Source organism: Magallana gigas, chromosome 5 (assembly GCF_963853765.1).
Source record: "Magallana gigas chromosome 5, xbMagGiga1.1, whole genome shotgun sequence".
In the NCBI taxonomy this organism is placed as follows: Eukaryota; Metazoa; Mollusca; class Bivalvia; order Ostreida; family Ostreidae; genus Magallana; species Magallana gigas.
This window is the reverse complement of record NC_088857.1, coordinates 49740641-49767898: the sequence shown is the minus strand read 5'-3', so window position 1 is coordinate 49767898 and position 27258 is coordinate 49740641. Positions and strand designations below refer to the sequence as shown.

Sequence of the window (27258 nt, the reverse complement as noted above, 5' to 3'; positions counted from 1 at the left end):
TTCCACGAAGCAGTTATTAGCACAATTAAACCCATGATATATTTATATTGCTCTTTGGTGCTAGAAATCAATTGGAACCGTTTTTCCTGTGAAGTGGATTGACCTTCTGAACTTGTACAACAGAACTTGACTCGACAGGTCACCATCTGTAAATCTTTAATTAATTAGAGGATCTATAAATATTCCAAATGTTTCTCAACTTCAAGTATTCTTTATAATACTTGAATTAAAAGGGTAGGAACTTTGAAAACATTAATATGCATTAAACAGCTCGCATATCTGAAATTTTGTTATTTGACAAATTTCAATCATCTAAATGTACATGTACGTTTATATGTTACACAAGAACAAATGTACGTTGTTCAAGTACTTATATATATATATTGTACAAGAAGGTTTTTATGTTGTACAAGTACGTATATATGCTGTACAAGTAAGTACATACATGTATGTTGTACTCGTATTTGCTAATACACAATGATTATAATCTAAAGGAAATTATTTTATTTGTTGATTTATAGGCGTTGCTGCCATGGTAGAATAAATACAAACCCCGCTGGATTGTATCTGTGTTTTAAGTTTACTTAAATTACTTAATAAAGTGTGTTAAGTTACTTCAATTGTCGTTATTATTTTAAACTAAAGTATGTAACGTTACTTCAACTGTCGTTGTTATTGATTAGGGCTTTGCGCAAAAGGAAGGCAATTCTTCATGTACAAACGTATGTGCGTTTTTTTGTGTGTGCCAGCACCCTCTACCACTGGGCCATACTTTGCTAATAAGGTATCGGGCTATTTATGGAACTATGTGTAAAATTCACATCTTGCCTTCAGCTACTTCAACACTATCTGACCTCTTTGTGAATGTCTCATTTTGCCCTCAACCACTACTACGCGCTAGAATTATGGCTTTCTGTGGGAACAAATTATCTTGCCTTCAACGTAAGGTAGCAAGGGACAGTTTCGGATAAAGTAGCCGTCAATATTTTTGTAAAATTGAGAGTTGCCGTACTTCAAGGCTTATGAGTGTTGCTAGAATTCATGAAATGATTTTTAATGATTATCTTTAGTTAGAGGGGTGTCTCTTGTTGAAATTGATATGCAATATGTAGGCCCCATATGTTAGGTACATGAGAATCAGAAGTAAAATGCGAAACCAGCGGCTATGACTCTTGTCTTGACTTTACACAGTGAAATTGCAAGTTACAGACGGGAGGTAAAATAACACGAAAAGTAGGTGGATGGGACATTGTAAACTATACACCGGTAAGTTTCTGACATGTGATGGCGCAACATGCACACGGTACGGAAGGTCAACCCACAATGGTCCTCTGAGTTGACGTCTCCTCTAACTTCCAACTTTTGCCACTACAGCCATTTCTATGAATTTCTTATTGTACCGTCAACCAATATTATCCTTGTCCTCCGTTTGTGAATCGGTGTCATACCACTAGGCCAAGGTGAAGTGGTTTTATCCCCAGTAATGTGCAGTAAACTAGGATCTATACACATACACTAGAAATCATTAAACTGCAACAATAAATGTCCTATACTGTAAAATTGATTCTTTGGTAGCATCAACAAAGATTTATACATTTATCATCTATCATTAAATTTTATCATTAAATTATTCAGTGGTGCCACTGATGTTCGGAAAGTTAGTTGTACAACCTACAAAGGGAAGTAAAAAATAGTAGTTTAAGACCCTCAGTTAATTCAAATATTGACTGTAGAAATATAAAAAAAAAGTTAAGCTTATGTCAGAACACTTTATCATGATACATGTTAAACTGGAAATCGAGATCAATGATAAGGTAATGAGTGAAAGTGTGCAACAGTAATGATTACAAAAATTTGTATTTTATTTCTAGGAACATAAAAATTATCTATAAATTGGAAGAAAAAACAAACAAACAATAGAAATCTTAATCATGTGTTTGGTCTGTCCCACCCAGATACAAGTACAAAACAAACGTCGGTAAATAAATGTTGCAGGAGATTGCTTCCTTTGATGACAGTAGTGACTTGTTGGGCAGGTCATGTACTTATGAATTAAAGTGGTTTCAATGGGAACGCACTCGTTTCGTTGTTTCCCTTACACCAGTCGGATTGTAAAACAATGGGTATTAAGCAGGACCCCCGGAGTCATCCAGTACTTCTTTATTTCCGGTCTCCCACGCGCCTACAAAGATAATAAGTACATAAAGAATGACAGAATTTCAACCTATGTTTTAAACTAATTGGCGCGCACGGCTTGTAAGTTGATCTACCTATTTTGTATGGCAATACATACCTGTTATGTACAGATATCGAAAACATACATCAGCCATAAAGTTGGGCTCTCAATGAAAAGTACTAGCATAGATTACCAAGTCCTGTGACATTGATTCATTTACTGTTAATTGTTGAAGGGAGCTCGTCTGGCTGGCAGCGATCACTTGTTTGATATCGTTACATCGGGGTCCATTGGAACTGTACAGTGCCTATCCGCTGAAAAACACTTGATTATTAAAGGTAGGTCCTTTTCATGCTATAATTACGGAGTGCACGAGGCAGCAAGAAAAGACGATATTAGCTCCCACGCAAATTAGATTATCAAGAATTAATTCGCTATTGTTCCCGCACTCTTCTTGTCCTTATAACGAAGTTACGAAGATTCCAAAGTAGTATTTAACTATTCTCCAAAAATATTTATTTTAATTAATTTATTTTTGGCTTTAAACAGAATGCTCAAGACGTAGTAACACTAATTATTGCAAGAAAATCGAATAGGATATCCGAAACTTAATTCTTTCGAAAAAAAAATTGGTCGCTTTTTGATGCAGTTGTTGGTAAAATAAATGTAGTTTATACAACTATTGACAAAAGAAAATTATCTATCAATACTGTCGATAGTTGCCGAGCAGTAACCTAATTAGTATTATTCTATAAAGTTTCATCTGGCCTCTTGTTAGCAAAAAATACAGAATAAAATAAACCTGGTATAGTGATCAATGTTTTACTATAAAAATAATAAATCCTGTTAAAGAGGTTCGCTCCTGAGGTTTTGGGTAGCCATTTTGGATCACCTCTAGTCTGAAACTTCTGCATCACATATAAATGCTAGTAGTATATTTATATTCTACAATGCCAAATAAACTATATTGAATAAAATTGTTTTTTAAAAATTACATTTTTACAGAGTTTAATAAGGGACTATATTTTGTGGCGGAAGGTTTTCAAGAAGGGAATGAACAATTCATTTTCATAACTCTTTAGTTTTGGAGTACTGTTACTTTAGCTTCCTAATTTTCAGCGCAGACAGAACTTCTAGATAGTTTGTGTATTACGATATGCTCATGATGTTCCGAAAAACATATTTAAACAATATTTTTTAGATTTCTATCGATATATTTTGGCATGTTTAGCTTATATTTTACAGAAGTTAGGAAAAAATTAACCGCAATTTTGGCCTAAAATTAGCTTAATATTTCATGCTATATCTCAATTTTTTTAAATGTGACCCCTACTTGTTTTACTTTTAAATGAGACATTAAATGTATGTCTCTCTGTGTGCAAAGTTTTGGAAAGGTGACATTACTATAATTTTTTTTTTATTTGCGTTATAATTTGATTACTCCAAAATTTTGTAACATATGTTGTTGTTTTCATTATGTACTGGCCTTTGAAGCCACCAGTAAAGCAAGAATTTTTAAACTTTGACTTAGATTTTACTTTTATAGTCACTACATGTGTTCAACTTCATACTGTATTAACATCATAACTACATGTAAATAATAGTTCAAACTATAAATATTTGTTTGATATCTTCAAATTATCAATTTCCATGCCAAATTTTAGCAAAAATTTCAGGAAAATTATCATTTCTGTTTGGTGCCCTATATTTCCAAAAAAATGGCATGTGACATGGGTCACAAATAAAATAAATGAACATTTTATGTCCCCATCTTTATATTCAAGAGGTTTTCGGATGATTTACATTACTATTATTTCAGGTGCCAACCTCCTTAATATTATTTCTTTATATTAAATATAAAAATACTTACACTTTTTTTCCTTGTGACTTGTTTTGTTTACACTACCATTTACCAACCTAATTTTTCACTGTCTCGACAATAGTTCTGCGTTTTTTAATCGTATTTGTAAGCAACATATAAACTTTTAAATATTAAAATTTTCAGAAGGTTCCTCACTTTTAGACTACTTTAAAATCACTTACTAGACTCGTAATTCACTTGCAATTTTCAATATCAATGATATTTGGGGCGACTTTTTTTTTTTTACATTGTATCTAAAAAGTTTCTCAAATCAGTCAATTTTTTTTACATTTTAAACCTCAGCCATTTAAGATAACAACGATTATGCATGTATATATTGATAAAATTTGCTTGCAACATGTACATCGATTAATCTGATTATTGTAGAATCTTTAATATTATCATGGGATTTGGTTTCTTTTTCTGTGTGTGCCCTAAGTAAAAGAGCACTATTCTTCTTTCCCCCTTTTCTCAAAGCCACATTTCCTTTTACTTTCTTTTTCTAATAAAATCTATATTTTAGCGTGGCACTGCCTTTGAAGCGGGACCTATACTAGTCAAAGCTTGGCGAATATGATATAACTATAATTATTTGAAGGTTAAGAAATGATAGAAAAAAGACATGGTTGTGTGATTCTAACAACCGATAATATACCTGTGTTGGTTGTATTGTTAAATATAAATACTAATAAATGCATTTTAAAAGAACGAGGGGTATCTACCTAAATGAGAAAAATTCGACCTTAGGGTGGGTTGTTTTGAATTCGGGCCATTGTTTTATCAATCATGCAGGAAACATACATTTATAATTTGCAATATTTTCATTTGATGATATTGTTTTCATTGGGGAAATTGTTTTAATTATCTTAAAAATGTTTTAAAATATATAACATAGCTTGAATCTAAGAGATGTATAAATATGTAAGGAGCATTTGTGGTCAGTAATTAAATATTTTTTTTAAATATTTTCTTTCTTTACCATTCACAAAATTTAGCAAAAGTTGTTGTTTAGCAAAGTTGTTGTACTTTAATGCTTTATCTTATCAATGAAAATGCAGTCAGCTAGTCTGTGATGTATCTTTATCATAAGTACACTGTACATTAATGGGTGAAGGAGGGGGGGGGGGGATCATAATTTTCCTTGCTCTAATTGTTTAACAGAAACATTTATACTTGTAGTTATATTTCTACGATTATAATACATGTAAGTATGTTAGGAACAGATTTCTTTTTCAGTTATATGGCTTTATAAAACAATTATTATAATGAGTTGGTCGTTCTGTGCGACCTTTACATTGTTATACGGGTCTCGTACCAATTAGGGCTTGATCTTAGGGGAAGCTACAGGTATTATATACATTATAATTTTTACATGTACAACGTATATGTATGGCCGATATATCGCAATTGAATATCCTATAAAATGCAGTATGAATTATTAATGCTTATCAATGATAATAATAATAATGGTTAACAATAATAATAAATGGTGAACAATAAATAAATAGTTAACACGTGCTACATGTTCCAGTCAGAAAGAAGCAAGGTTTGGTGTGCTGGTTATGTTTGTTCGCGTTCATGATTTAATCTCTTTTTGCAATTATTTCTTATCTCAGATAATGAAATCCTTCTACCATTTCTTTTTCACTTCACCTATTATTTCAAAATTCGGTAAAATTCCTTTCCTTTAATATTTTTACTGATTTGTGTTTGAATTCCTACGCCAAATTAAAAAAGTGAAATATCCCGTTACAAGTAAAATACACTCGTTCTTAGGACAACGACCTTTTTAATTTGTTTTATTTTCTGATATAAGTAGATCATAAATCGTTTATCCATTTCCCGCTGAACATTATACGAGGAAATAGATATGGACTCGGTAAAAGTTTGTAATCATGGAATTGAATGCCTGCAGTCTTACTTCATAAATCTTACAATCTTACACTCTTTTAATATGGTTGCATAGTAATCTCATAAACTGTAGCGTTATAAACCTTAAAACGAAAGAAAACATGACCAAAATCGTGATAGTCCCTTCGATGTTTTTTCAAATCTTGGAATATAGTATCACAATATTTTCAAAGAATTCATATTTAAAATTTCCGAGATAGAATGATATAATGAACTGTTGTTCAGGCCCATGAGCCTCTTGTTTAAAAACGTTATCAGCAAATTTATTTGACCGAAATGAACACTAATTACATTTTATAACAAACCAGATTTGTCAATGTAATTGAGCATTGGCCGATTTCTGCAAAAAGCAAAACTCGATGATAAGACATGAACACAGAGCATAAGTTGTTGTTGAATGGACTTTACAATTATCCATCGTTCCTTCCTCTCGATTTGTAGTGGCGGTTGCTTTCTGGGTTAACGGTTGCCCGGGGAATCCGCCTTAGTCTTTGCATCGAAAGAATAAAGGTTTCAAGACGACTTAGAATTTGAATTATGTTGCACATTGAACAATCTTGTTTTGGTTTTCAAATTCACATCTTTACACTGTAAATTACATGTTTTAAAGCTGAATTATCTTTTTATGAAACCTCTGAAGAGATGTAATGTTCTTAAAAATCGCATACAACATCAAGCTAACAATATGTTTTTTCTAGTTTTTTCTTTTAATGGGTACAATGTACATAAACTAGAACGTGTAAAAATAAACCTCAGTTTTAACAGGGTTTTCCAGTTATTGAACTGGTGGAAATGGCGGGCGGGCGGCTGCCAAAAAGGCACCCTTATTGTAAGGATAATTCCTCCTACAGTTTTCAAGATAGGAAGTTGTTGTTTTGCAGATCAATTGTATGTATCAGAGATGTGCTTACGATTTAGATTTCTGGTAATTAATGTGAAAAAAAAATGCCAGCTATTTTTGGCAAAACATTTTATATTGGGTACCCTTATTGAACGAATAACTCCTCCTACAGTTTTCAAGATAGGAAGTTGTTCTTCTGTAGATCAACTGTACGTGTATCAGAGATGTACATTTTACTTGAATTATGATTTTTGGTAATTAATGAAAAAAATACCAGCTGTTGAACTCAACTATTTTTTTTTAAATGTTGCATGTAGAGTATCCCGTTTCTTTGGAAAGGTAGTGTTTATCAAATCAGGGTTGACAAATGGGTTATAGGTACATGTAGTTCACACAAAAGAAAACCCGAAAAAAGACACATTGACACGTTTTATTCTTGTTCTAAATGGTTTACTGTATAGGTTTAGTTTAATTAAGTTTTTTTTTATCTGATTTATACATTATTTTAAATACCTTTCAGGTGGTATTGGACACCTTGCAATATTAATGTGGATAAAAGTACATTGAAATCAAAATTTACAAATTTGCCTAGAAAAGTATTTAATTTTTTTTTTGGAAAGGTTAAGGTGGCTCACTACACATGGAAATATTTTCTCAAATAAGCAGAAAATTACTCTCAAATCAGCAGAAAATTACTTAATTATGAATGATATCATAATGAATAAGAAGTATTTAAGTAAAATAGGCCAAAAAATGTGCAATTTTGGATGAAAAATTACATTTTTGAAAATTTGAAATTGATTCAGTAAACATGAACAAAAGCTCCAGGCGGATTTGAACTCATGAACTGCGGTTCAGAAGCCCAATTCTTTTACCACTGAGCTTCGACGATATACAATCCAATCGAACGATATAAATAGTTTAACAAAACATTTAAATCGCCATCTTATGACGTAATGTCCTAAAAAGTATAAGTCTAGGTGAAGTGGAGTACCTTATAAGTATTCTAAAACCCCTGTCACTGTAGGGTTCATGGCGTACATATTCGCAACCGATGCTCTAACCCATTGCTCTAAGCTGCTTGGTAACATATTTGTGGCAGAAAAACCCTATAAAATTAAACTGAATTTTATTGTTTATTTCGATAGGAAGCACGTCACAATGTGGATTGTCCCATACCACCTTTATAGACATTAAGCAACGAACGTTTTTGTACAGATTTGAAGGAATTCGATAAAGAAAAGCTTCTTAATTCTTTATTGTGCAAGATCGCGATAAAGAAGTCAATAAAATTAAAAATTAACAAGCGTGGGTAACCCCACAAGAGTTAAGTATTTTTTCACTCTATTTTTCATTGTAAATTATGAGCCATTTCCAATCGACAAACGCATCCCATAGAAAATGTGCATTGATCTTTATTGGCGTGCGCTGAAATTCAGCGTGAAAATCACCAAGACCCTCAGTGAAATGGATGCATTAAATGTTTTGGGATCACATTTAATTTGTTCTATGTCTAAATTTTGGGTACGGACTTGGCCTAATCATTTATACAAAAACTGTATATTACTATGGAATGTCACTTTCATCCATTAGGCTCGTCACAGTGATTCTGTTTTTTTCCGGGTTTTCCCACAACCTTTCAGAGTGTGATAATAGATGGGCAATATTATTGAGTTCCCAAACTTTAACGTTGAGCATATAATTACGGTTTAGGGAGAATCGTATGGAATGAAAACACCCAAGAATCATCATTACATCTTTCTTTGTCTTTCTCAACAAAATTAATCTTGTCATGGATTATAACGCAAGAAGACGATATAAATGTAGAAATTGCATATGTCGCTACGAAAACCGTCGTAAAAGACACTTCTAAGTACAATAATTATCACATCTTCCTAACAAAATTAATGAGAAGCATGTAAAATCAAGTCTTTAGCCGTCCCAAAGGAGAATAAAAAAACACAAGATAAGGAAATGTTTGAATCTACCAGCCGTTGTGTATTCACTGAGCAGAAGAAAGGATTGTCTTTGTCCAGCAGATTTAGTAATCAATTCTGACTTACTTTGTGAGAATAATATTTACAATATACGTTTTTACCCAGTTCACTTTTTTTATTGTTTAATTACTTTCAGTATGATATACGATTTCGCGTTTTTGACTGAAACTTGATTGCCTTAAAGTTTGTTTACTTTTAACTGGTAAAGTATTGAATAATGGTAAATGGTAAAATGTTTTGTATCTCATGACATTGAAGAAAGTCCTAATACTATAAAATGGAGAGGTAGGGAGAAAGCGTCGCATCTAGGTACACCTGCGTGTCAAATCGAAGTACGGTTACAAGACATATCTAGAGGTAGGTACAATTACGCTTCATTTAGAGGTACGGCTACACGACATATCGAGGTACGACTACACGACATATAGAGGTACGACTACACGACATATGAGTACGGCTACACGACATAAAAAGGTACGACTGCACGACATATAGAGGTCCGACTACACGACATATAGAGGTGCTGCTACACGACATATCGAAGTCCGACTACACGAAAGATCGAGGCACAACTACATGACTATCGAGGTACAACTACACGACATATCAGGCACAACTACACGACTATCGAGGTCCGACTACACGACATATAGAGGTACAACTACATGACATATCCAGATACGACTACACGACAGATCGAGGCAATACCACTAGACTATCGAGGTACAACACACGACATATACAACGACATATAAAGGTAGGACTACACAACATATAGAAGTACGTCTACACGACATATCCAGGTACGACTACACGACATATAGAGGTACGACTACACGATATATAGAGATACGACTACACGACATGACACATCTAAAAACAATTAAGCAGCATATATAGGTACGATTGCGCCTCCCGTCAAGGTACAACTACCTACGCGTCTTATCATAATATGCGACACAGTGAAGAACACGTAAGCATCTCAGTGCGACTCCGCCAGATACATGTATTATTACGCGCCATAGTAATGTTCTATTACATGTTGCAGAGAGATATGACTAGAATGATGCGTCTTACTCGAAGAGCCCGTATTGATCAATGACGAGTCTATTGTCATTTATTTCAGTGTATGAAATACACACTGTGTCATTTTTTCATGACAAAATGAACAATTACATGAGTATAATGCCTTTCTTTTCAATATTTTTGAAAAAGGGGAAATTGCATCAATAATCTGAAACAAGAGAAGGGAGTAATGGAAACTTATCGTAAACACAGACAATCAGTTCCGTTCTTATTGTAAGAAAGTCATTTGCATTGCTCTGGGTAAATGTCATCATTATAATGCTTTTAACACCAAAAGATCAATCACTTCTAAAACCAAGTCATCAATCATTCAAGGATTATCACCATTTATGACCACATAATTAAGCGTAAATAACAGGATTAACCCGGTGAAATATGGTTAGAGAGTATAAGAAAACTATACCAAAAGATTTTGCCAAGAGGATTTCAAACACTTGCTACAAGGAAAATAGTATCGTATTCACGCAATTAACCCGTTCCATCAACTTAACTGTACATCAATATTTTACGTAGGTTCACCGAACTAGAATGGAATAGAACAAAATCTTTTTAATGAAAAAATACCAACATGATTAAACAAAATGGAAAATGTTAACCACACTCTTAATCAATGAAAGCTGTTTAGTTTGATAGAAGATTTGATAACAGTTTCGTCAACAAACAAGACCATCCCAAACATTTTGCATTCATATGAAAGAAAATTTTTTTGTTTCCATTATCATCAGCTCCTATAGAGATATGTACAATTATTCTAAAAATTAAAGATGAATTATTTGAATATGATACATTATCGATAATGTGACCTCGAATTGTGAAATTGTATGTCCGCTTGCATGATTCATGTTTTACCACTATGAAAATAAAACACATTTTACTCACCAAAATTTAGTTCAATTATTAGAAGTGGCAGACTGTTATTCGACACCATATTTGGGGTGGTTTTTCCATTATAAATAGAAAATCAAACCTTATCTAGATTTTGAATATTGATACTTATATGTCACTTCATACCCACTGATACTTACCTAGATAATCGCTTCAAAATCATGACACTTCGAAGGCCACCTTAACATTGCCTTTAGCTACGTAGAAACCCACAGTGCACTAAATTGTCGATAAACTTTCTTAAAAGTGACATAAAGACGCAAATGAATCATGAAATAACAGTACTTCTGTGTTGACTTAGTAAACTTTCCCCTACAGATGTAGGCTACTTCCTCGATCTTTGAAAACAGAGTCGCTTTGCTGCCACAGGGTGCTTGAAAAGTGAGAAACCCGATTAAGTCATTTAGGACTTTCGTACAAATTTGCAATAAATAAAAAAGGTCGACAATTTTAATGGCATGAAATAAGACGTAGTGTTGGTTTATCAGAGAGAACCACTGGATAAAGGAAATGATGTATTGAACTAACTTTCAACCATAAGATTTTCATTAACCATTAGAGATCTGCTTTGCAAAAGTACACGTTTTCAGAACCTGCCATTACAATACGGTTATTAGACTTGTCATAAGGTTGATTAGGGCGAGTTTTAGGAGCATAATGATGACCAAGCCACCACTGACACCCAGGGAGATCAATGTGACTGTCAAACCTATTTACAATGTCCCGTTATAATTAATCAATTTGGGATTATAGTCATCCTTTCTAATTATTCTCGACTCATACAACCTGCGTGTTTGGTCACTGTAACGTTTTGTTTCGCCCTACCCGAGAATACATCGCCAAAACACGTTAACAAGGTGCGTATAAAATACAGGTAATTAATAGGAACTATGCTAGGCTTGCGTCATCATTAACTTACGATGTAATGTGTTTTTAATCACCGTTTGATGTTTCATTTCAATCTGACAAAAGAAACAAAACTTCCTAAATCCCTACTGCTCTCATAATCATGATATCAACTTCCTATGTTTATGTCATGTAATGCTTGTCTTTCCTTTGGAAAATTTAAGAATCAATATTCCATGTATCAAAGTTTAATTTACTGTTTTATATTTGTTAGCACCGGGCAAACAAATGCACAAATACAAGAGCTTTCGCTGGAGGCCCACTGGCCGTGGTTGCACCCCGCTCGCTGCTTCGTGGTCTTGTGGTATTGATTTTACTTCTCCATAAAGGAAAACCACTGTCAACCCTTTGTTATGACTTTATCAGCTCTTCTCTACCTTGATACAGTTTCTCCTGATTGTGTATTTGACGAGTTCACCTGTTAGTTCAAAGTTTTGCATTTCTATAAGCTGTATTATTGCATACACGTAAAGCTATATCTAGAAACAATCTTGAAAAAAATTTATCAGATATTAATTTTGTAACTCTTAACTGAATACTCGAATAATGAATTCAACACATCGCATTAGCAATTTAACAGGATATTGAAACGAACTGGAACATTTCAGAGTTTCAGCAACGGTGAAACACTTTAGCAACTAAAACAACTTCGGTGAAAACACTTTAGCAACTAAAACAACTTAAATATGTCTAGCTTTACTTGGTTTGTATGAATGCTTCTCTTCATAATTAAATATTCAGTAATTAAAACATTAATAGCTGCTAACAATTAATGGACGATTAGAAAAAATTCTACACATCTTTTTATGTGTATTTACAATGAACAGTTAACTAAACAGTAAACCAAACAGTATCAAGTAAAATGACGTGGAAGTCAATTGTTTGGTAACTTAACAATTAGGTACACACAAAAATTCAGCGAATTTCCTTTATCTTGATGGATAAAGCATTTAATAAAATTAATTGATGAAAAGATAAACCGTAACAACTTCGTTTATCTGATATACCCACTGCGGCCAATGCTCTTGTTAAGTATAGTACGGGGATGATCGAACCCATTAACAAACAGATTCGTGGATTCGATTATCTAAGATTGCTGTTGACGCATGATCTCCAGCATTGACTGGAGTTTGACAAACAAGGTGACACCTTATCCAGCAATATTTTGCGTGGCGAACCAATGTAATGTGTATTTACTTTTTTAGTGTTTGGGACTTTACAACCCAATATAACAATTAGTTCCCGCTCGAGTGTGGACGACGAGCGGTGATTACATTGTTTGATACGCGTTTGTCTCTATATGTTGAAACCACATGAACCTGTAACAAAATAAAACCATGTGTACTCTCAATAGATGGATCAATATCTGTATGTTGTACGTCCTTTCTAGACATTATATCTAAAGATCGTTTAACATGGAAACTCTTAATTATAAGTAATAATTTTGGTCAGAATTTCAAATGGACATTTGATTATGTGTGTTGTGAATTTGAACAGGGCTCTTTTTGTGCAGTGTCCTCCACCACCCTGTAAAGATTGGTAATACATGTACTTGTGCTCAGATTTGTCCTGCGCATGAAATGAAGTCTCATCCTTCAATGCACGCACCTAACAAAATCGTTCAAAAACAGATCGAAAACCTTCATGAAACATGATCAATTACACCCTATAAACCCGAATTCAATCCTTATTTGTGGGAGATTTACTGTAGCCTGTCAAAAATAGTAAAAGACTGCGAATGTCTTAAACAAAACAACGCAGGAACGGTCATAATTTTTCAAAGTCTTCAAACTAGACACCAGTAGACGTCAGTTGCTGAAGGAGTACACATAGCAATGTCAATCCAGAAAAGTAAATATCCGACTTGAGTACCTTGTTAATTTTGGACGAATTTCTGTCAATATTTTCTGCTAATTTGACCAGGAGTTATTGAATCAATAAAGGACAAACAACATGAGTAATTTATCTCTGATGACACTGTTTGCCTGTCATTAATTTCTAATGCCATATACACAGTTACAATGTTCATCCTCTTAAGCAGAATTTTCATTGTCTCTGAATTAATACACGTCGATACACTTATCATTTCAACTCGAACGCTTCCAGTCCGCACAATGGTTTTCTGTCCTCTTTTAAGATTCAAATTTTAAGGCCATTTTTGATACTATCTAGCATTAAGTTGACAACATAAAAGATTTTTTACAGGAGCAAATTTCACATCAAACCAATGTCTTTGATAATTTTTTAGCAACGATTCGGTATTACACCTAAGATCATTATGCTGACAATTCAAAGAGCAATGCAAAACTTTATGGACATTTGCAATCCAATAAAAAGTGGGACTATTTCAGGTTTATGAATTATTCATCATTGTTATTGTTCTTGCTGTGATCTATGAAATGTCTTAAGATATTTACAACACACTATACGACAGAAGCACACAGGGTAACTTTATTTGCTACTATTAACAGTAACCGAACTATTCTTGGCCCAGTCACCTTTGCAATAATTTGTTCCAATTATTTAGTTCTTTCTTGTTACAGATGTAATTGTGACGTTGAAAACTAAAATTAAGAATTTGTTTAAGTGATCCAGAATAAATTGAAAACTTTTTCCCCTTTAATCATGCTATTTGATATGTTCAGCTCACGTACTAAAAGATTGATTTTGACTAATTGTTCAATGCCTTAACACGTTATCAATCGGAATCAGCATGAAAGGTAGATTATTTTGGATTTTTTACTTTGATAAAAAAAAAATAGGACGATTTGCAATTCAGTTCTTTCTATTCTTGTTAGATTGCATAGACTTTTGTTTATAAAAGGAATAGAAACCAAAGTGTTTCATTCCATATGTCTGGGGAAAAAAAAACCTTGAGTTAAAATGGTATTCTCAAGTTTATATATAACATCACTTATCATAAATGAAACCAGACATGACTCGTATCTAGATGTAATTAAGATTGTAAGGATTGTATTCCTAACGACCTTTACCACAAGTGTTTTGTTTTACAGTTCCAATGTACTAAAGCCAACATACGGCTAACTGAATCAGGAAGATTCACCTTGTATTAGCAAAATTCACCTTTGTGTAACCTTGATTTGATTTTTACACGCATAACCAGATTGTGCAAGTATACAAATTGATGGTTGCCTTTTTCAGAAGTGTTTGTCTTATGTAATTAATTTTAGTTGTTTAAGATTATTTAAGATTAAAGATGCCACTTAATCAAGTCGGTTATGCTCTTTTGAAACAACCGTGAATCTCTTTTGTATACTTAGTGAATTTATAGGTTTTGAAAACACACTGGAATAGATAAAGTGTATCATTCTTTATGAATGCTAAGAATCGATCGTATCTCATATCATATGGTCAAAATCTCTAAAATTTTGTTAATCATTACATGTAGTTCTCATTTCCATTTCTTGCATTGCTTTTACCATCAGAATAATCACCAGTTTCATTGTCTTATTATCAAAACAAGAATAATAAACCTGATTTTATCTGATACAACAACAAAAGATGTCGCCAGTAATTATTGTATTTTATGCACCTCTCTCTAATTTACTTTTTTGAGATAAAAGTTATCGTTGGAAAATTAAAAGCGTATCAAAATACAGAATATTCATTATAAGGGTCGAATGGTTAGGGCAGTTATTAGTCTATATTGATCTCCTTATGATTGCGTTCTCTGTATTAAGATACAGGAAATTGCTCTATTTTTAAAGTTAAAATATATATGATTTTATTTTCTTTAAGAAATGGTTATTTATATCTTAGAAAATCGCATCTGGAAATTAAAGGTAGATCTGATGGTTAATGTGTTGACCATCCAGCCTCCTTAAGACAATAGGTCACTAGGGTTCATTTTTTTACCCATGACGTCACAAGATACCAATGACATCCCCCTCCTGTCTTTAAGTGGCTTCCTTGTCCATTATTTCAGGTGTTGTTTCTTTGTATGGCGCATGGATATGTTAACTCCCACGTAGCCTGTGAGCTCAATCTGAATCAATTAGTTATATAGAAATTCAAACACTCGCTCCTATCTAAAGGGGTATCGGACTTTACATATATATGACATTCAGTCGCAAGGTATTTCATTCTTTCAGATTTATTCTTACGGGGATGTCGGCACAGAGGAACTTGCTACTTGCAGTCGTTGGATTGTGTTTTTGTTTTCAACTGTTACCTGTGAAAGCATTAAACTGTAATGACATCTGTATGAGCGGCATAGCTTCAGATAGTTGTAACTGCAATGTTAAGCTTCCATTTCGTTGGGGAAAACGGTCGACTCTTCGACTTCCATTTAGATTTGGAAAACGGAGCAGCTCGAGTATGGAATCATACGGTGACGACAGGTGAGGTGTTATGTAAAGTATTATACCAATTTTATTTTGTTTGATTTTTGATTTGGAGGTTTGTGATTTTTATTTGAATTTCTTCGGTTTTTGTTTTTTGTTTGTTTGTGTTTTTGGTTGTTTTTTTTATCTTTCGTTTATATCGCATTTCATCTATAATATGGATTTTTTAAAAGAACAAATTAAGAAATAAACCACTGGAACATAATTAAGGAATTTCAAACGAAAATTTTCTAGCCTTCATTGAACAAATGCAGATGAGAAATGTTTTTGTCACGATTCAAATTAAAAGCAAACTGAGGACAGGCATATCTCGATGTTTATTAAATTCTATGTGAAATCCTAATGCTACATATTGAAACACTGTCTGCTTCAAACCTAAGTGTGTAGCTGCTCTTTTCCACAATGAGAAAATTGAATTGGTTTATAGCCTTAAGTCTTTCAGTAAAATATATTTAGAATATCCCTATCTTTTAAAGAGTGTTGAATGAAAATCTTTTAATAAAAAAATCATTATTAAAATAAATTAAAAAACTATAAACGTATTATATATGGCGTGTACGATATTTGGCGGAAATTAGTATTTGAACATGTTGGCTTGGATTTTAATTAGCGTATTCCTGAATTTGACTATTCTTATACATACATGTATATGCATGGCATTTAGAGATGTACATGTACTTGATTCGACGGAAGCCACATTCCGCCAAAAGTACGTTTACAGTATAAGTTGTAGGAAAATTAAAGAGAATACGATCGTTGATAATACCCTTCAGAAAATTCTTTTTTATGGATTATGTTTAATTTAATAAACCTGCAGAAAAAAGAAATATATTTCGGTGGCATAAGTAATGAGCATTTTGCGAGAAAAGAAAAAAAAATCATGTCTTTTAGATCAAAGATTACCCCCTTTCAGATTAAATTTAGTAAGCTTTGAAACGTGTCACTGTTACTTATATGGTAAAAAGAAATGAACAGAAAATAATGTACATGTAAACTAATTTGAATGCCAAAAAAGTGTCTGTAGAATGTAGAATCCATTTACTACTTTACTATTCTTTTTCGAGGAGGAACTCTTCAAAAGGAAAAAAAATTACCAGCCCCGTGCAACTTCATATCCTTGATTTAGTAATTTTTAACAAACACAATATTGGATGTCTATTTCTATAGAAACCAATCTGTTTAAATTTAAGACTGTCATAAATGTCTTAGCTTGTCATCGTAAAATTTCATTAAGCAAAGGACTCCTGCTAAATCCCCCAAATAATGGCCGATACGAATTTCCGTTGTAGATGGCTACAATAAGATGCAATTAGTATCTTGGCAATCACATTCCTATTTTTTTTTTTTATTCATCCGAGGTTTACGTGTTATTATTTGTATTTTAATTTTCTGTTGTGCGCAAAAGAAATTTAATCATCGTGTATTTCTCGTAATGTTTAATCAAATTGATTTATTATGTATCAGTATAGAATATCAAATCATAAAACTGAACTGAGTTCAAATTCTGCTTTATGTCACGTGTCATTTTTATTTGTTTGAATTCATATTTTCTATTTGATCGAGCTTACATTGTTAGGTATCATAAAATGGTGCAAAAATTACTCATATATGTACCTCATTGAAATCTTTTTAATATCACATACATGTAGCATTAAAACCAATTATCCGAGTACTAGTATTTCGCTCTTACATACATGTACTTGTGTTGTGTTTTAATATCACAGCACTTGTTTCGCTGGGCAGAAATGTTGTAATAGCCCAAGTATTGTAGCCCGAAATGTATTTAGAATATTTTGGAATGGTATTTTCTGACAACTACATGTATTCACTTTTTCGACAAAAAATATATCCAAAGTATGTTTGTCAAATGTTGTGATGAAAGTGATTTTTGCAGTGTTTTTTACGTTTACAACTTGGTATTAACCTTTTTAGCTGCAGAATACAAATACAGTCATTTTTTTAAATTTCATATCAGTCATCAAGTATCAAGATTAGAGGAATAATACATGCAAAGTTTTACATTTTAAGTTCAATTTTCATCAATCTATATATTCAAGACCATCGAAAGATACATGTATAATTATAAATTATTACATGTACACTATTCTAGCTCTTTCCTTTGCGACAACGAATTAGGCTTAAAATGGGAGTGAACTCAAAACTTGATACCATAAAAAGGAGTTACTAATCTATGTAATTTCAATGGTGTTTACAATCATGCCTTCTCTGTCTTTTCAGGGTTGCAAAACTTCACGCTTTAGCCAGAATTTTGGCAGCTGCTGACTACCCGGAATATTAAATCAAGAGAAAATGTTGCAAAACTGTGTGTGAAGACTGAAGTGCCTGGTGTGAAAGAGAGTTATCACAATTCTAAAAGAGCCGGACTCCATTTTGTCAATTGTACCAATTTTGTTGTCCACGTGACAATCGAATAACTGAAAATCATAACTATGTCATTGTTGGATCGGTGATCAAAACCCACTGTCAGTAATGGTTAATAAAATTCATTGTATGGCAAACAGCTAACATAAGATATGAAATATTGTTTTGCTTCAAATAACATATGTCAAATCAAATAAACTTGCATTAAATATTCCATGAATATATATGAAATTGGACTTCATCAATGTAATTTTCGTTCGTAGCAAAAAGAGCATTTGAATATTGTCTAATTCACAGGGCTGTAGTAGAGCGACACGTTTAATTTTCTATATTACTATTACATATTTTTTTGCCTCGTTTTGATGCACATGTATCGCGTTTGTACAAATGCATGCCGCCATTGCAATCATTTTATTCAACCAAATTGTTCGAGTTGCTAACGCGTACTGCACTTGCATCTTGCCAAATTTCAAGTTTATTCAAACTTGTACTACATGTTGGTCATTATATGCATCATGCGTATATTGCTCAACAGACGGGCTTGCAAAACATAGTTAGGGCTCAGCTGGATACGAGGAATAGCATAGTCTAAACCGGACTTGGTCATACATGGACAATCGGTGCTTGTTTTTATGCAAATAAAGCGCTTCAAGTATCAGGATATTTATATTTTGATTATAAACAGTTTTTTCCCGATATTATTCGACTTCTTATAGATTTCGGAAAAAAGGCCTCCGATTGATGGACGTATTTCTATTACAACGGCATCGATCTTGCAGTTAAATCAATGCACAACTTCATTAGGAACACCTGTGAAATCTCTATTGACTCACATTTTCTTAGCATTTAAGTTTATTTTTCTATGATCAACATCTTTCATCTAGTCATGATTTAAATGTACTAAACAGAAGAAAAGGCACATGATCCACATCGATCCCCCGATCATCCGTTTTTGTATCTCTTTTGGGCATAATATCCTAAAATCTAAGAGGCATAAACCGACTGATCTTATTATTCTAGGCCTCATTTATCAAAGATAATAAAATTGGAAAATAAATGATTTGTGATAATTATAAAAAGTGAAAGAAAGTCACTATGGCCTGATATGAAGATATGAGAAAGCTTACATAGTGTGAATACTAATCGTAGCAGTAGCATTGCATTTCTTCAGGAAACGAGTTTTAGACATTTTCCATATATATTTTTACGTTGAACTTTGAGCTCCTCCTAAGACCCCAATTATAGAAGGGAGGTCACAGTTTATACAATTTGCAATAATTAATATACACTATCTTAGGATGCTTGTATGATCTCATAAATTGGAGAATTGCAGTTCTTGAGAAGAATGTTTTAAACATTGTCTAAATATATTTGAATGTTGAATTTTGAACCCGTCCTTGGGCCTAAGTATTGGTTAGAGGTTCACGTGTTTAACATGTAAAAATTTAAAAACTAGACAATCTGAGGATCCATGTATAGCATTGTAATTCTTGAAAAGATTTTTTTTTCTTAATCATTTTCATTTTCTTATGTACGTTGATTAAATTCTCTGCAAGTTATCCTTCCTTTAGATATTGAAATACGAGGTGTTTATCATATACAGTGTATACAGGACGGGAATTCGAATTAAAAGGAATTAAAATGAGTCGAATGAGTTCAATACAGGTTTTTCTTGGGTTTTAACAATCTAATCATTTGATACAATGTCGTGAAAAAATCAAGAAATGTTGAAACCCCCGATGGATTTTTCGCGATTACCTTTAAAATACAATAAATCAAGATGCCCTCGCAAAGTTTTCAGCAGTAAGAAGCAACTTCTCGGTAAAACCTAGGTACACCATGTTCTTCGTATTGTAGTGAAGGAAATAAGCTCTTACAGAGCAGTGTGTAATGCATTGTATTTAATATAAATTCACTCCAGCCTAGCAAAGTACATAGAAGACCTTATAACCAGGAGCACAGTCAAGTGAAAACACTTCTCAAGTTTTTTCTTTACATCATAGACCGAAAGTTCTTTTTTATAAATATTTTCTAAATTGCCTACTACTTCAATTTCGAAATTTTAACGTAAAAAAATCTACATGTATGCGTTCTTTTTATTTTATTTTTTTTAATTCCATAAAAAAAGAGAGAAGGCATTCAGCTCTTTTTTGACCCGTGTCAACTCGCTTTTAAAATACGTGATAGAATATTTAAATCATTGCAAAAATGATGCATTTAGCAAATAATTTGTAAACAAGTATTTCTCCGTCTTTTGTTCTTCCAATTCGATTCTAAGGGCCATCGGTTTGAAAGTTTATTGATTAAATCACCCACGCCGTTCTTGTGCATCAGCTGACCCGGAAGTTAAAGATTAGTTACTCTTGTTTCTAGTCTTTGCTTTGTATTAATGCATTAAAATATGATTTATGGCTCTAAAACAGAACATTTCCTCTCCCGAATTTATCCGACACACTTCTACGAGAACTAGCGATGATTGAAGTCGAAATGTATTTCTTTGCGTGAACCCAATAAATAAATTGTATCTATGTACACAATAGTATTTTCAAAACACGTGTTCATGTTTACTTTATCGCCACTTTTTCGCCTCGCCATGTACAAGATTGATAAACCCGATATATATTTCTGTAGTCAGTAAGTAACAAACATTAGAAGTTATAATTGAATAGCGTAAAAGTTTTATTCTGTGTGAACTCTTTAACGACGTCGCAATGATTTGCGCCCGCGCTTTTCGCTTGACGGATAAATTATTGTAAACATGAAAACACAGTAATTCGGTACGAATTTGGGTTTTTTTCTTCAAACAAAAGTTATTATAAACTCGCGTATGAAATTTTCAACAGTAATGTTAAAAAGTTCACCGGGATATTAGCATGGTTAACTCTAGGCCTCACAGGATTTGATCACATAATCAACCAAGTTCATATCTCGGTGAACTTCACAATTAGCTGTTCCTTAAGTAAACTTTATAATTAACATCACAATAGAATATTTACATTCCACATTTTTGCATGTAAAGTGTAGGGAAAGCTACTGTAGTTTAAGCATTGAATCATTATTTTTTGAAAGATATAGTCTCAAAACTGCAGCAATGTGTGAATACAAATTGAGTAACAGCGTAATTTTGTATGCAACGCCGCTGCAGTTATGAGACTATATCTTTTTTAAAAATAATTTAATGCTTATATTTACAAATTGTTAACTTCTTGTCTTGTCTGTAATGTAATTTTTACCTGAAAAATCCTATTTCATCCTTAAGGGTAAGTTCATGTAAATGGAAGAGCCACTGAAACAGTCTTGATTTTCGCATATGACGTTGCATTTTACAGCGTTCAGTGTTTATGACGTCATAATAAAACTCGTCATTTTCATCTTTCATTACCCTGTGTGTGTTACAGCGTTATAACTGCAGTAGCTTTCCGCATACTTTACATGCAAAAAATATGTGAAAGGTAAATATAACATTGAAACACACATAGGGTGCTAGTTAAATGATGAGTTTAATTCTGACGTCACAAACGTTCAACGCTTTTAAGCTCACGCATGCAACTGTTACAGTGGCTCTTCCATTAAATTGAACTTACGCCTAGGATATAATAGTGATTTTGAGGTATTTGTCGAATTTTCCCGCATTTGCGTACAAAGCAAGAAGTTTAAAAAAATTAAATATAAGTATGAAATTCTTATTATGAACATTGTCGGTCCCACAAAACACCGTTTAGATAATATATTATACTGTGCTAATTCGCGGTTTTCAATATGTCTGCACGATCTGGTGTGTTATAGGACTAACGGTATCCAAAAGTAAGCATTCAATGCCTAATTATCGCACCCGCTTATCGGTTGATATCGGTTGTATTATTGTAGACACAGAAACATGGTTACGTTAATGATTTTAATGGATATGCATTTCTTAAAAGTAAACATAAATAATAAACAGTAAGTTTGAAAATTCACAAGGATATTAACTTGGTTGATAAGTGGTAGAATTTCTTGAAAGCCCTCCGGGCTTCACAAGATTTGATCATGTGTCCAACTTAATTAATATTCCGATGAACATTTTAACATGATGTTTAGTTCTAAAATACATAAGCTGGTGAAAGATGTCTATCAAAGCGAAGATTATTGTGAAATCATTTAAAAGTAATAGGCTTTCTTCTTTAAAGATGAGGATTATACCTTATCCAGTTTGCAACAGGTCAATTTATGGTCCATTAAGGTCAAGATCTAGTAAATGATTCCAGAGTGTCCTTCGGTCCTAGAGCCATTATGACGTCATAATTGATTTGAAGAAACTTTTTCTCATACTTTACGGCTTTAAAGGAATTGTGTAGAAACTTAAAGAAACTTCTGGGCATTTTATGTTTAATCATGGAAAAAGTAATTCGTAATCCCTCTATTCAGTTAGACCATTGTGCATAATTAAAAACAATATTTCAAGAAAAAAGTTTGCTTAATCAAAAATACTGTCAAATTAAATTGGTTATAACTCGAAGGGATAATCACCGACCTCCCATTATCTTTGTATTATTTTAAAGTTTGTTTTATCTACAGATTTCAATGATATATTTCTCCAGAAATTCTTGATACAAGAACATTGAGGAGTGGGATATCTTAATGCATTCATTCTTCATTATTATAGATAAACCATTACGCCATTATGTCAAAATTCCAGGTTTGGATTTTCTAACTTCTTTTTACTTTGCATTAAGTTCTTTTTTCTATATGAGCGTCTTGTATTGGATATGTTACAAAACACAAAAATACAGCAATTCAATTTCCGTAAAGCTGAGAATGTCAGTATGTACTTTAATGACTTATTTTATTTCCTTTTCAACAAGATACGAGAGTTCCCTTTCAGGTAGTCTAAATTCTTCTTGGAGTCGACAATAACGAAGGCCAACTGTGGTAGAAATTGTATCTTAGAAAAGTAAAAAACAAGAAATTGAATGTTATCCATTTCAAAGACAGAGTATTAGTCTGATGTCTGCAAAAATGATTTAAAAATCTGTCTAGGAATGATGTTATGCTAGTATTTGAAATTGAGAACCTTTCTAAAATCAACATTATAATACATTTAAACTTGTTGCCCGTGGATCACATCGCTAACCTGAACCGTTTCAAAATGTTCCTATAGCTGGTCATTATAAATTTTATTTCTGTTTTAGAAAGTAAATGTTTTGAATAACAAGCATTCTGAGTGTAAGCAAACAAGTAAGCAATAAGTAAAACACCCTAAATTTATTGGATACTGTGTTATATGCCGAATAGCTTCCGAGAAAAGATGAAAGAATATTATTGACAAAAATGTAAGAAAATGTACAATGTGGGACTGTAATAACATTGGTTATGAATTAAATATTTTAGATTATACACATTTTGCAGACGAGAAAAAGGTCGATTTGTCCAAGAGATACTATGAAGTCAATATATTTAAGTTAAAATTGATGAGTTAATGAATACCTTCAATGTAGAAAAGCTTAAAGCTTTGTCACAATTTATAAAAATATTTCCAAGATGGCTGCTCTTCCTTAATCCTATACATCCTACTGTACTTTTATATTGTGCGTTATAATTTATACATGCACGTGTGACCCTTGCCTAGTTTTTGCATTTATTTGCAAACATGTTTGATTAACATGAACCTCATATACCAGTGACCTGATTTTTTAGTAAATAAAATTCGAATTTAAAAGTCCAATACTACTCGGTTTCAGGAGTATAGAAGCTACAAAAAAATTCTAAAGATAATTTGTTTTTTCTTTGAGGATAATTTAATAGAATGTTTTTTCCAACACTGATTCAGAGTAGCATTAAAGCTATCATTGATATGAATGGCGTATTTAATACTTTTAACACTTGTGTATTAAATGTAACAAAATTATATATAGTAAGGATACTTGAATTAGCTGGTTTTTTAGACCGCCAATTTCAAGAGTCGCTGCTTTTCAAGTGATATAATCCACTTACAGTGAAAGTTTACAGCGCGTCCACGAATCAATTTCAATATTGTTATACATGTAAAGTACTTAACGTAAGCATTAATCTTTTTCACGTGCCTGAATGATGTTTAATAATGTAAACTATATATATATAGTTAACGTTTTGCGAGTCTCCAAGCTGCCTTTGATGTGTACGTAGCTAATGATGTTTTTAAGGGTTTGGGTCATTTTTAATGATGTCAATGTTTTCACAACTTGCTATCCTGTACTGTCTTTGTTGCTTTATAGAAACAAATACGGTTCAATGTTGCTTTCGACTTGACAAAATGTTTAAATAATATTCTTTTATCGAGACAATTTAGTTCTTGCTATCTAATAATGTTAAAATTGTTATGAATAAACCTGTTTTACTTTCACAAGTAATTCTCAATCAATCTTTTATTTGAAACGATTCCCGTTTTAATTTGGCGTTGCTCAAACTTCAGACCTTTTTGTGCAAGGTACTTCATCGTGGCTGTCACCAATGGCGTTTAATATTTATTTAACTTTTGCAACCTCTAGAACTTGTTTAGGTGGCATGGGACAGGTTTTTTTTTATACAATTCATTGCCAAGGGATGCATGTCTTCGGAACTCTGTAACTAGAATTTCCTCAGTTCCCATTCAGCACAAATACCTTTAATTCACTCTTTATTAGGCCAATCACCAATTACTGAAGAAAAATACTAGTCAAAACCTGTAAAATTCTCTACATACATGCACTGGTTTTTATGAGATTTTGACCCTTTCATATTTTGCAAATTTTTCATGATTTTTCAGCTTTTTAGACCTCCCCCAGCTAATTCCCTGCAGAGGGTTGACCTTCCGTATCGCGTGCATGTTGCACTATCACATGTCAGAAACTTACCTACCGGTGTATAGTTTATAATGTCCAATCCACCTACTTTTCGTGGTATTTTCATTACCTTCCGTCTGTAACTTGCAATATCACTGTGTAAAGTCAACACAACAGTCATAGCTGCAGGTTTCGCATTTCACTTCTTATTTTCATGTACATTGTACCTAACATATGGGGCCTACATATTGCATATCAATTTCAACAAGAGGCATCCCTCTTACTAATGATAATCATTAAAAATCATTTCATGAATTTTAGCAACACTCATACGCCTTCAAGTACAGCAACTCTCAATTTTACAAAAATATTGACCGGGTATTTTATCCGAAACTTTCCCGTGCTACCTTAACTAATAGGAAAACAAATAGACTATCTTCTTGGAAGAAGGCAGCCAAGGATTCATCAAATTTATCAAAAGTACTGCAGAACTAAACAGTCATTACAATAATTTAGAAAAAAAATAATCTTGAATTTGTATGTAGTCTAAACAGTCGTGAAATTATTTTAGATATTTTTTAAATTTTGCAAGATAATTGCATATTTTTGAAATTTTTGTTTATTAATTCCTTATCTTAGGAAAAAAAATATAAATTATACCCTACATTCACTCAAGACAGACAAACTCGAGGTAAAGAGTATTTCAATAGGTTCTTAACCTACATTAAATAGTGTTTATTTATTTTTTGTGCGATTTATCCTTCTATCATTCAAGAATATGAAACAAATTCGGGTAAATACATGAAATTTGGAAAAGGTATTAAGTGCAAACCCTGTCATTTATTATGTGTAGTGCTGTCAAGTAATGTTGTAGCGTGGGTGATGTGTTAATGCATGTAAGTGTGCAGGCTCACAACTGACACAGAACTACCTACAAATATATAATCAAGGAACGATAATTCTAAAGTGTCCATTGTTCACTTGTTATTTGATTTTCATCAGGTCCTGTTCATGTCTCTTGTTAACAAGCTGATCATGGCTGAAGTTTTTAATGGAAACTGACTGACAGAAATAAAAGCGGAAGGAAATAATTATAAAAATTCGTTCTCGATGAAATGTAATAAAAAACCTAACTATTCGTTTATACATGTACATATAAGGAAGAAAGCTGTATACAACTGAATTCTTTTACGGTTATTTGTTCTCGATCATCTTCCTCTGTTTTGCAAGTAAGTTTTTTAATATTAGCTATAGATTCAGAATACTTTAATTTTATAAATCTTTCAAAAGCATTAGTTAAAGATTTCCATGAATGCTTAACACATGGAAATAATATTTAAAAATTTAACACAAGAAAATCAGATTTAAAGATATTAAAAAATATATTTTTACAAATTTTGTTTTACAAACGATTTTTTTTTAACAAATTACCAAAAACCAAGAATATCTTGCAAGTTAGGGATTAAATACAAGAAAAACAGCTTTAAAAATATTTAAAAATAAACTCAATTTTGTTTGACCAAGATACAAAAAAACCCAGTTCATATTTTTGCAAAAAAGGATAACTTTAACTTTGATAAATGTACAAACACTGGATCCGTGTTTATTTTTATATATATCCAACACAAGGACACAATATATTTATTTATTAGATGGGAAAGTTACCAGGAAATTCTGATTCTATTATTTTTCTTGGAATTTAATCGTTTTGAGCTTGTATTATTGTTGTCCACTTATAGAAACTAGTACTGAACAGTTTGTCAACGTAACTTTTCTGAAACCGATGCTGCGAATTTAAAAAAAACCTGCTGTTAGGACACAATATTTAGACGCGTATTTTATCAGAAATTCTGGTTCTTTAATTTTTGGTATTTTTATGACGTTTTAATTTTGGGAATCTTGTAGTACAGTTCTTTCATCAATGAAATTTTTTTTATGAAACGCTGTAGGAATAGGGACACAATGTGAAGATGTACATATTACAAGGGCTTTCTAATTCCTTAATTTTTCTGTAAACTTTGCCTGTTTGAATATTGTTGCTTCGACAAACATATAGATGTGCATATTTGCAGC

The 27258-nt window shown here is 32.5% G+C and overlaps 1 long non-coding RNA gene across 3 annotated transcripts in view; it reads left to right on the top strand.

The window, feature by feature from the left end:
- Positions 1 to 18640, top strand: part of LOC105341915 (uncharacterized) — a 45387-nt gene extending 26747 nt beyond the window's left edge. The window contains exons 1-4 of one of the 3 annotated variants that reach the window (XR_010714408.1): positions 2239 to 2256; positions 2412 to 2514; positions 15776 to 16024; positions 18266 to 18640. This is a non-coding gene — a long non-coding RNA (uncharacterized lncRNA). The other 2 variants (XR_010714409.1, XR_902425.4) reach the window with 2 other exon arrangements.
- The last annotated feature ends 8618 nt before the right edge of the window (positions 18641 to 27258 follow it).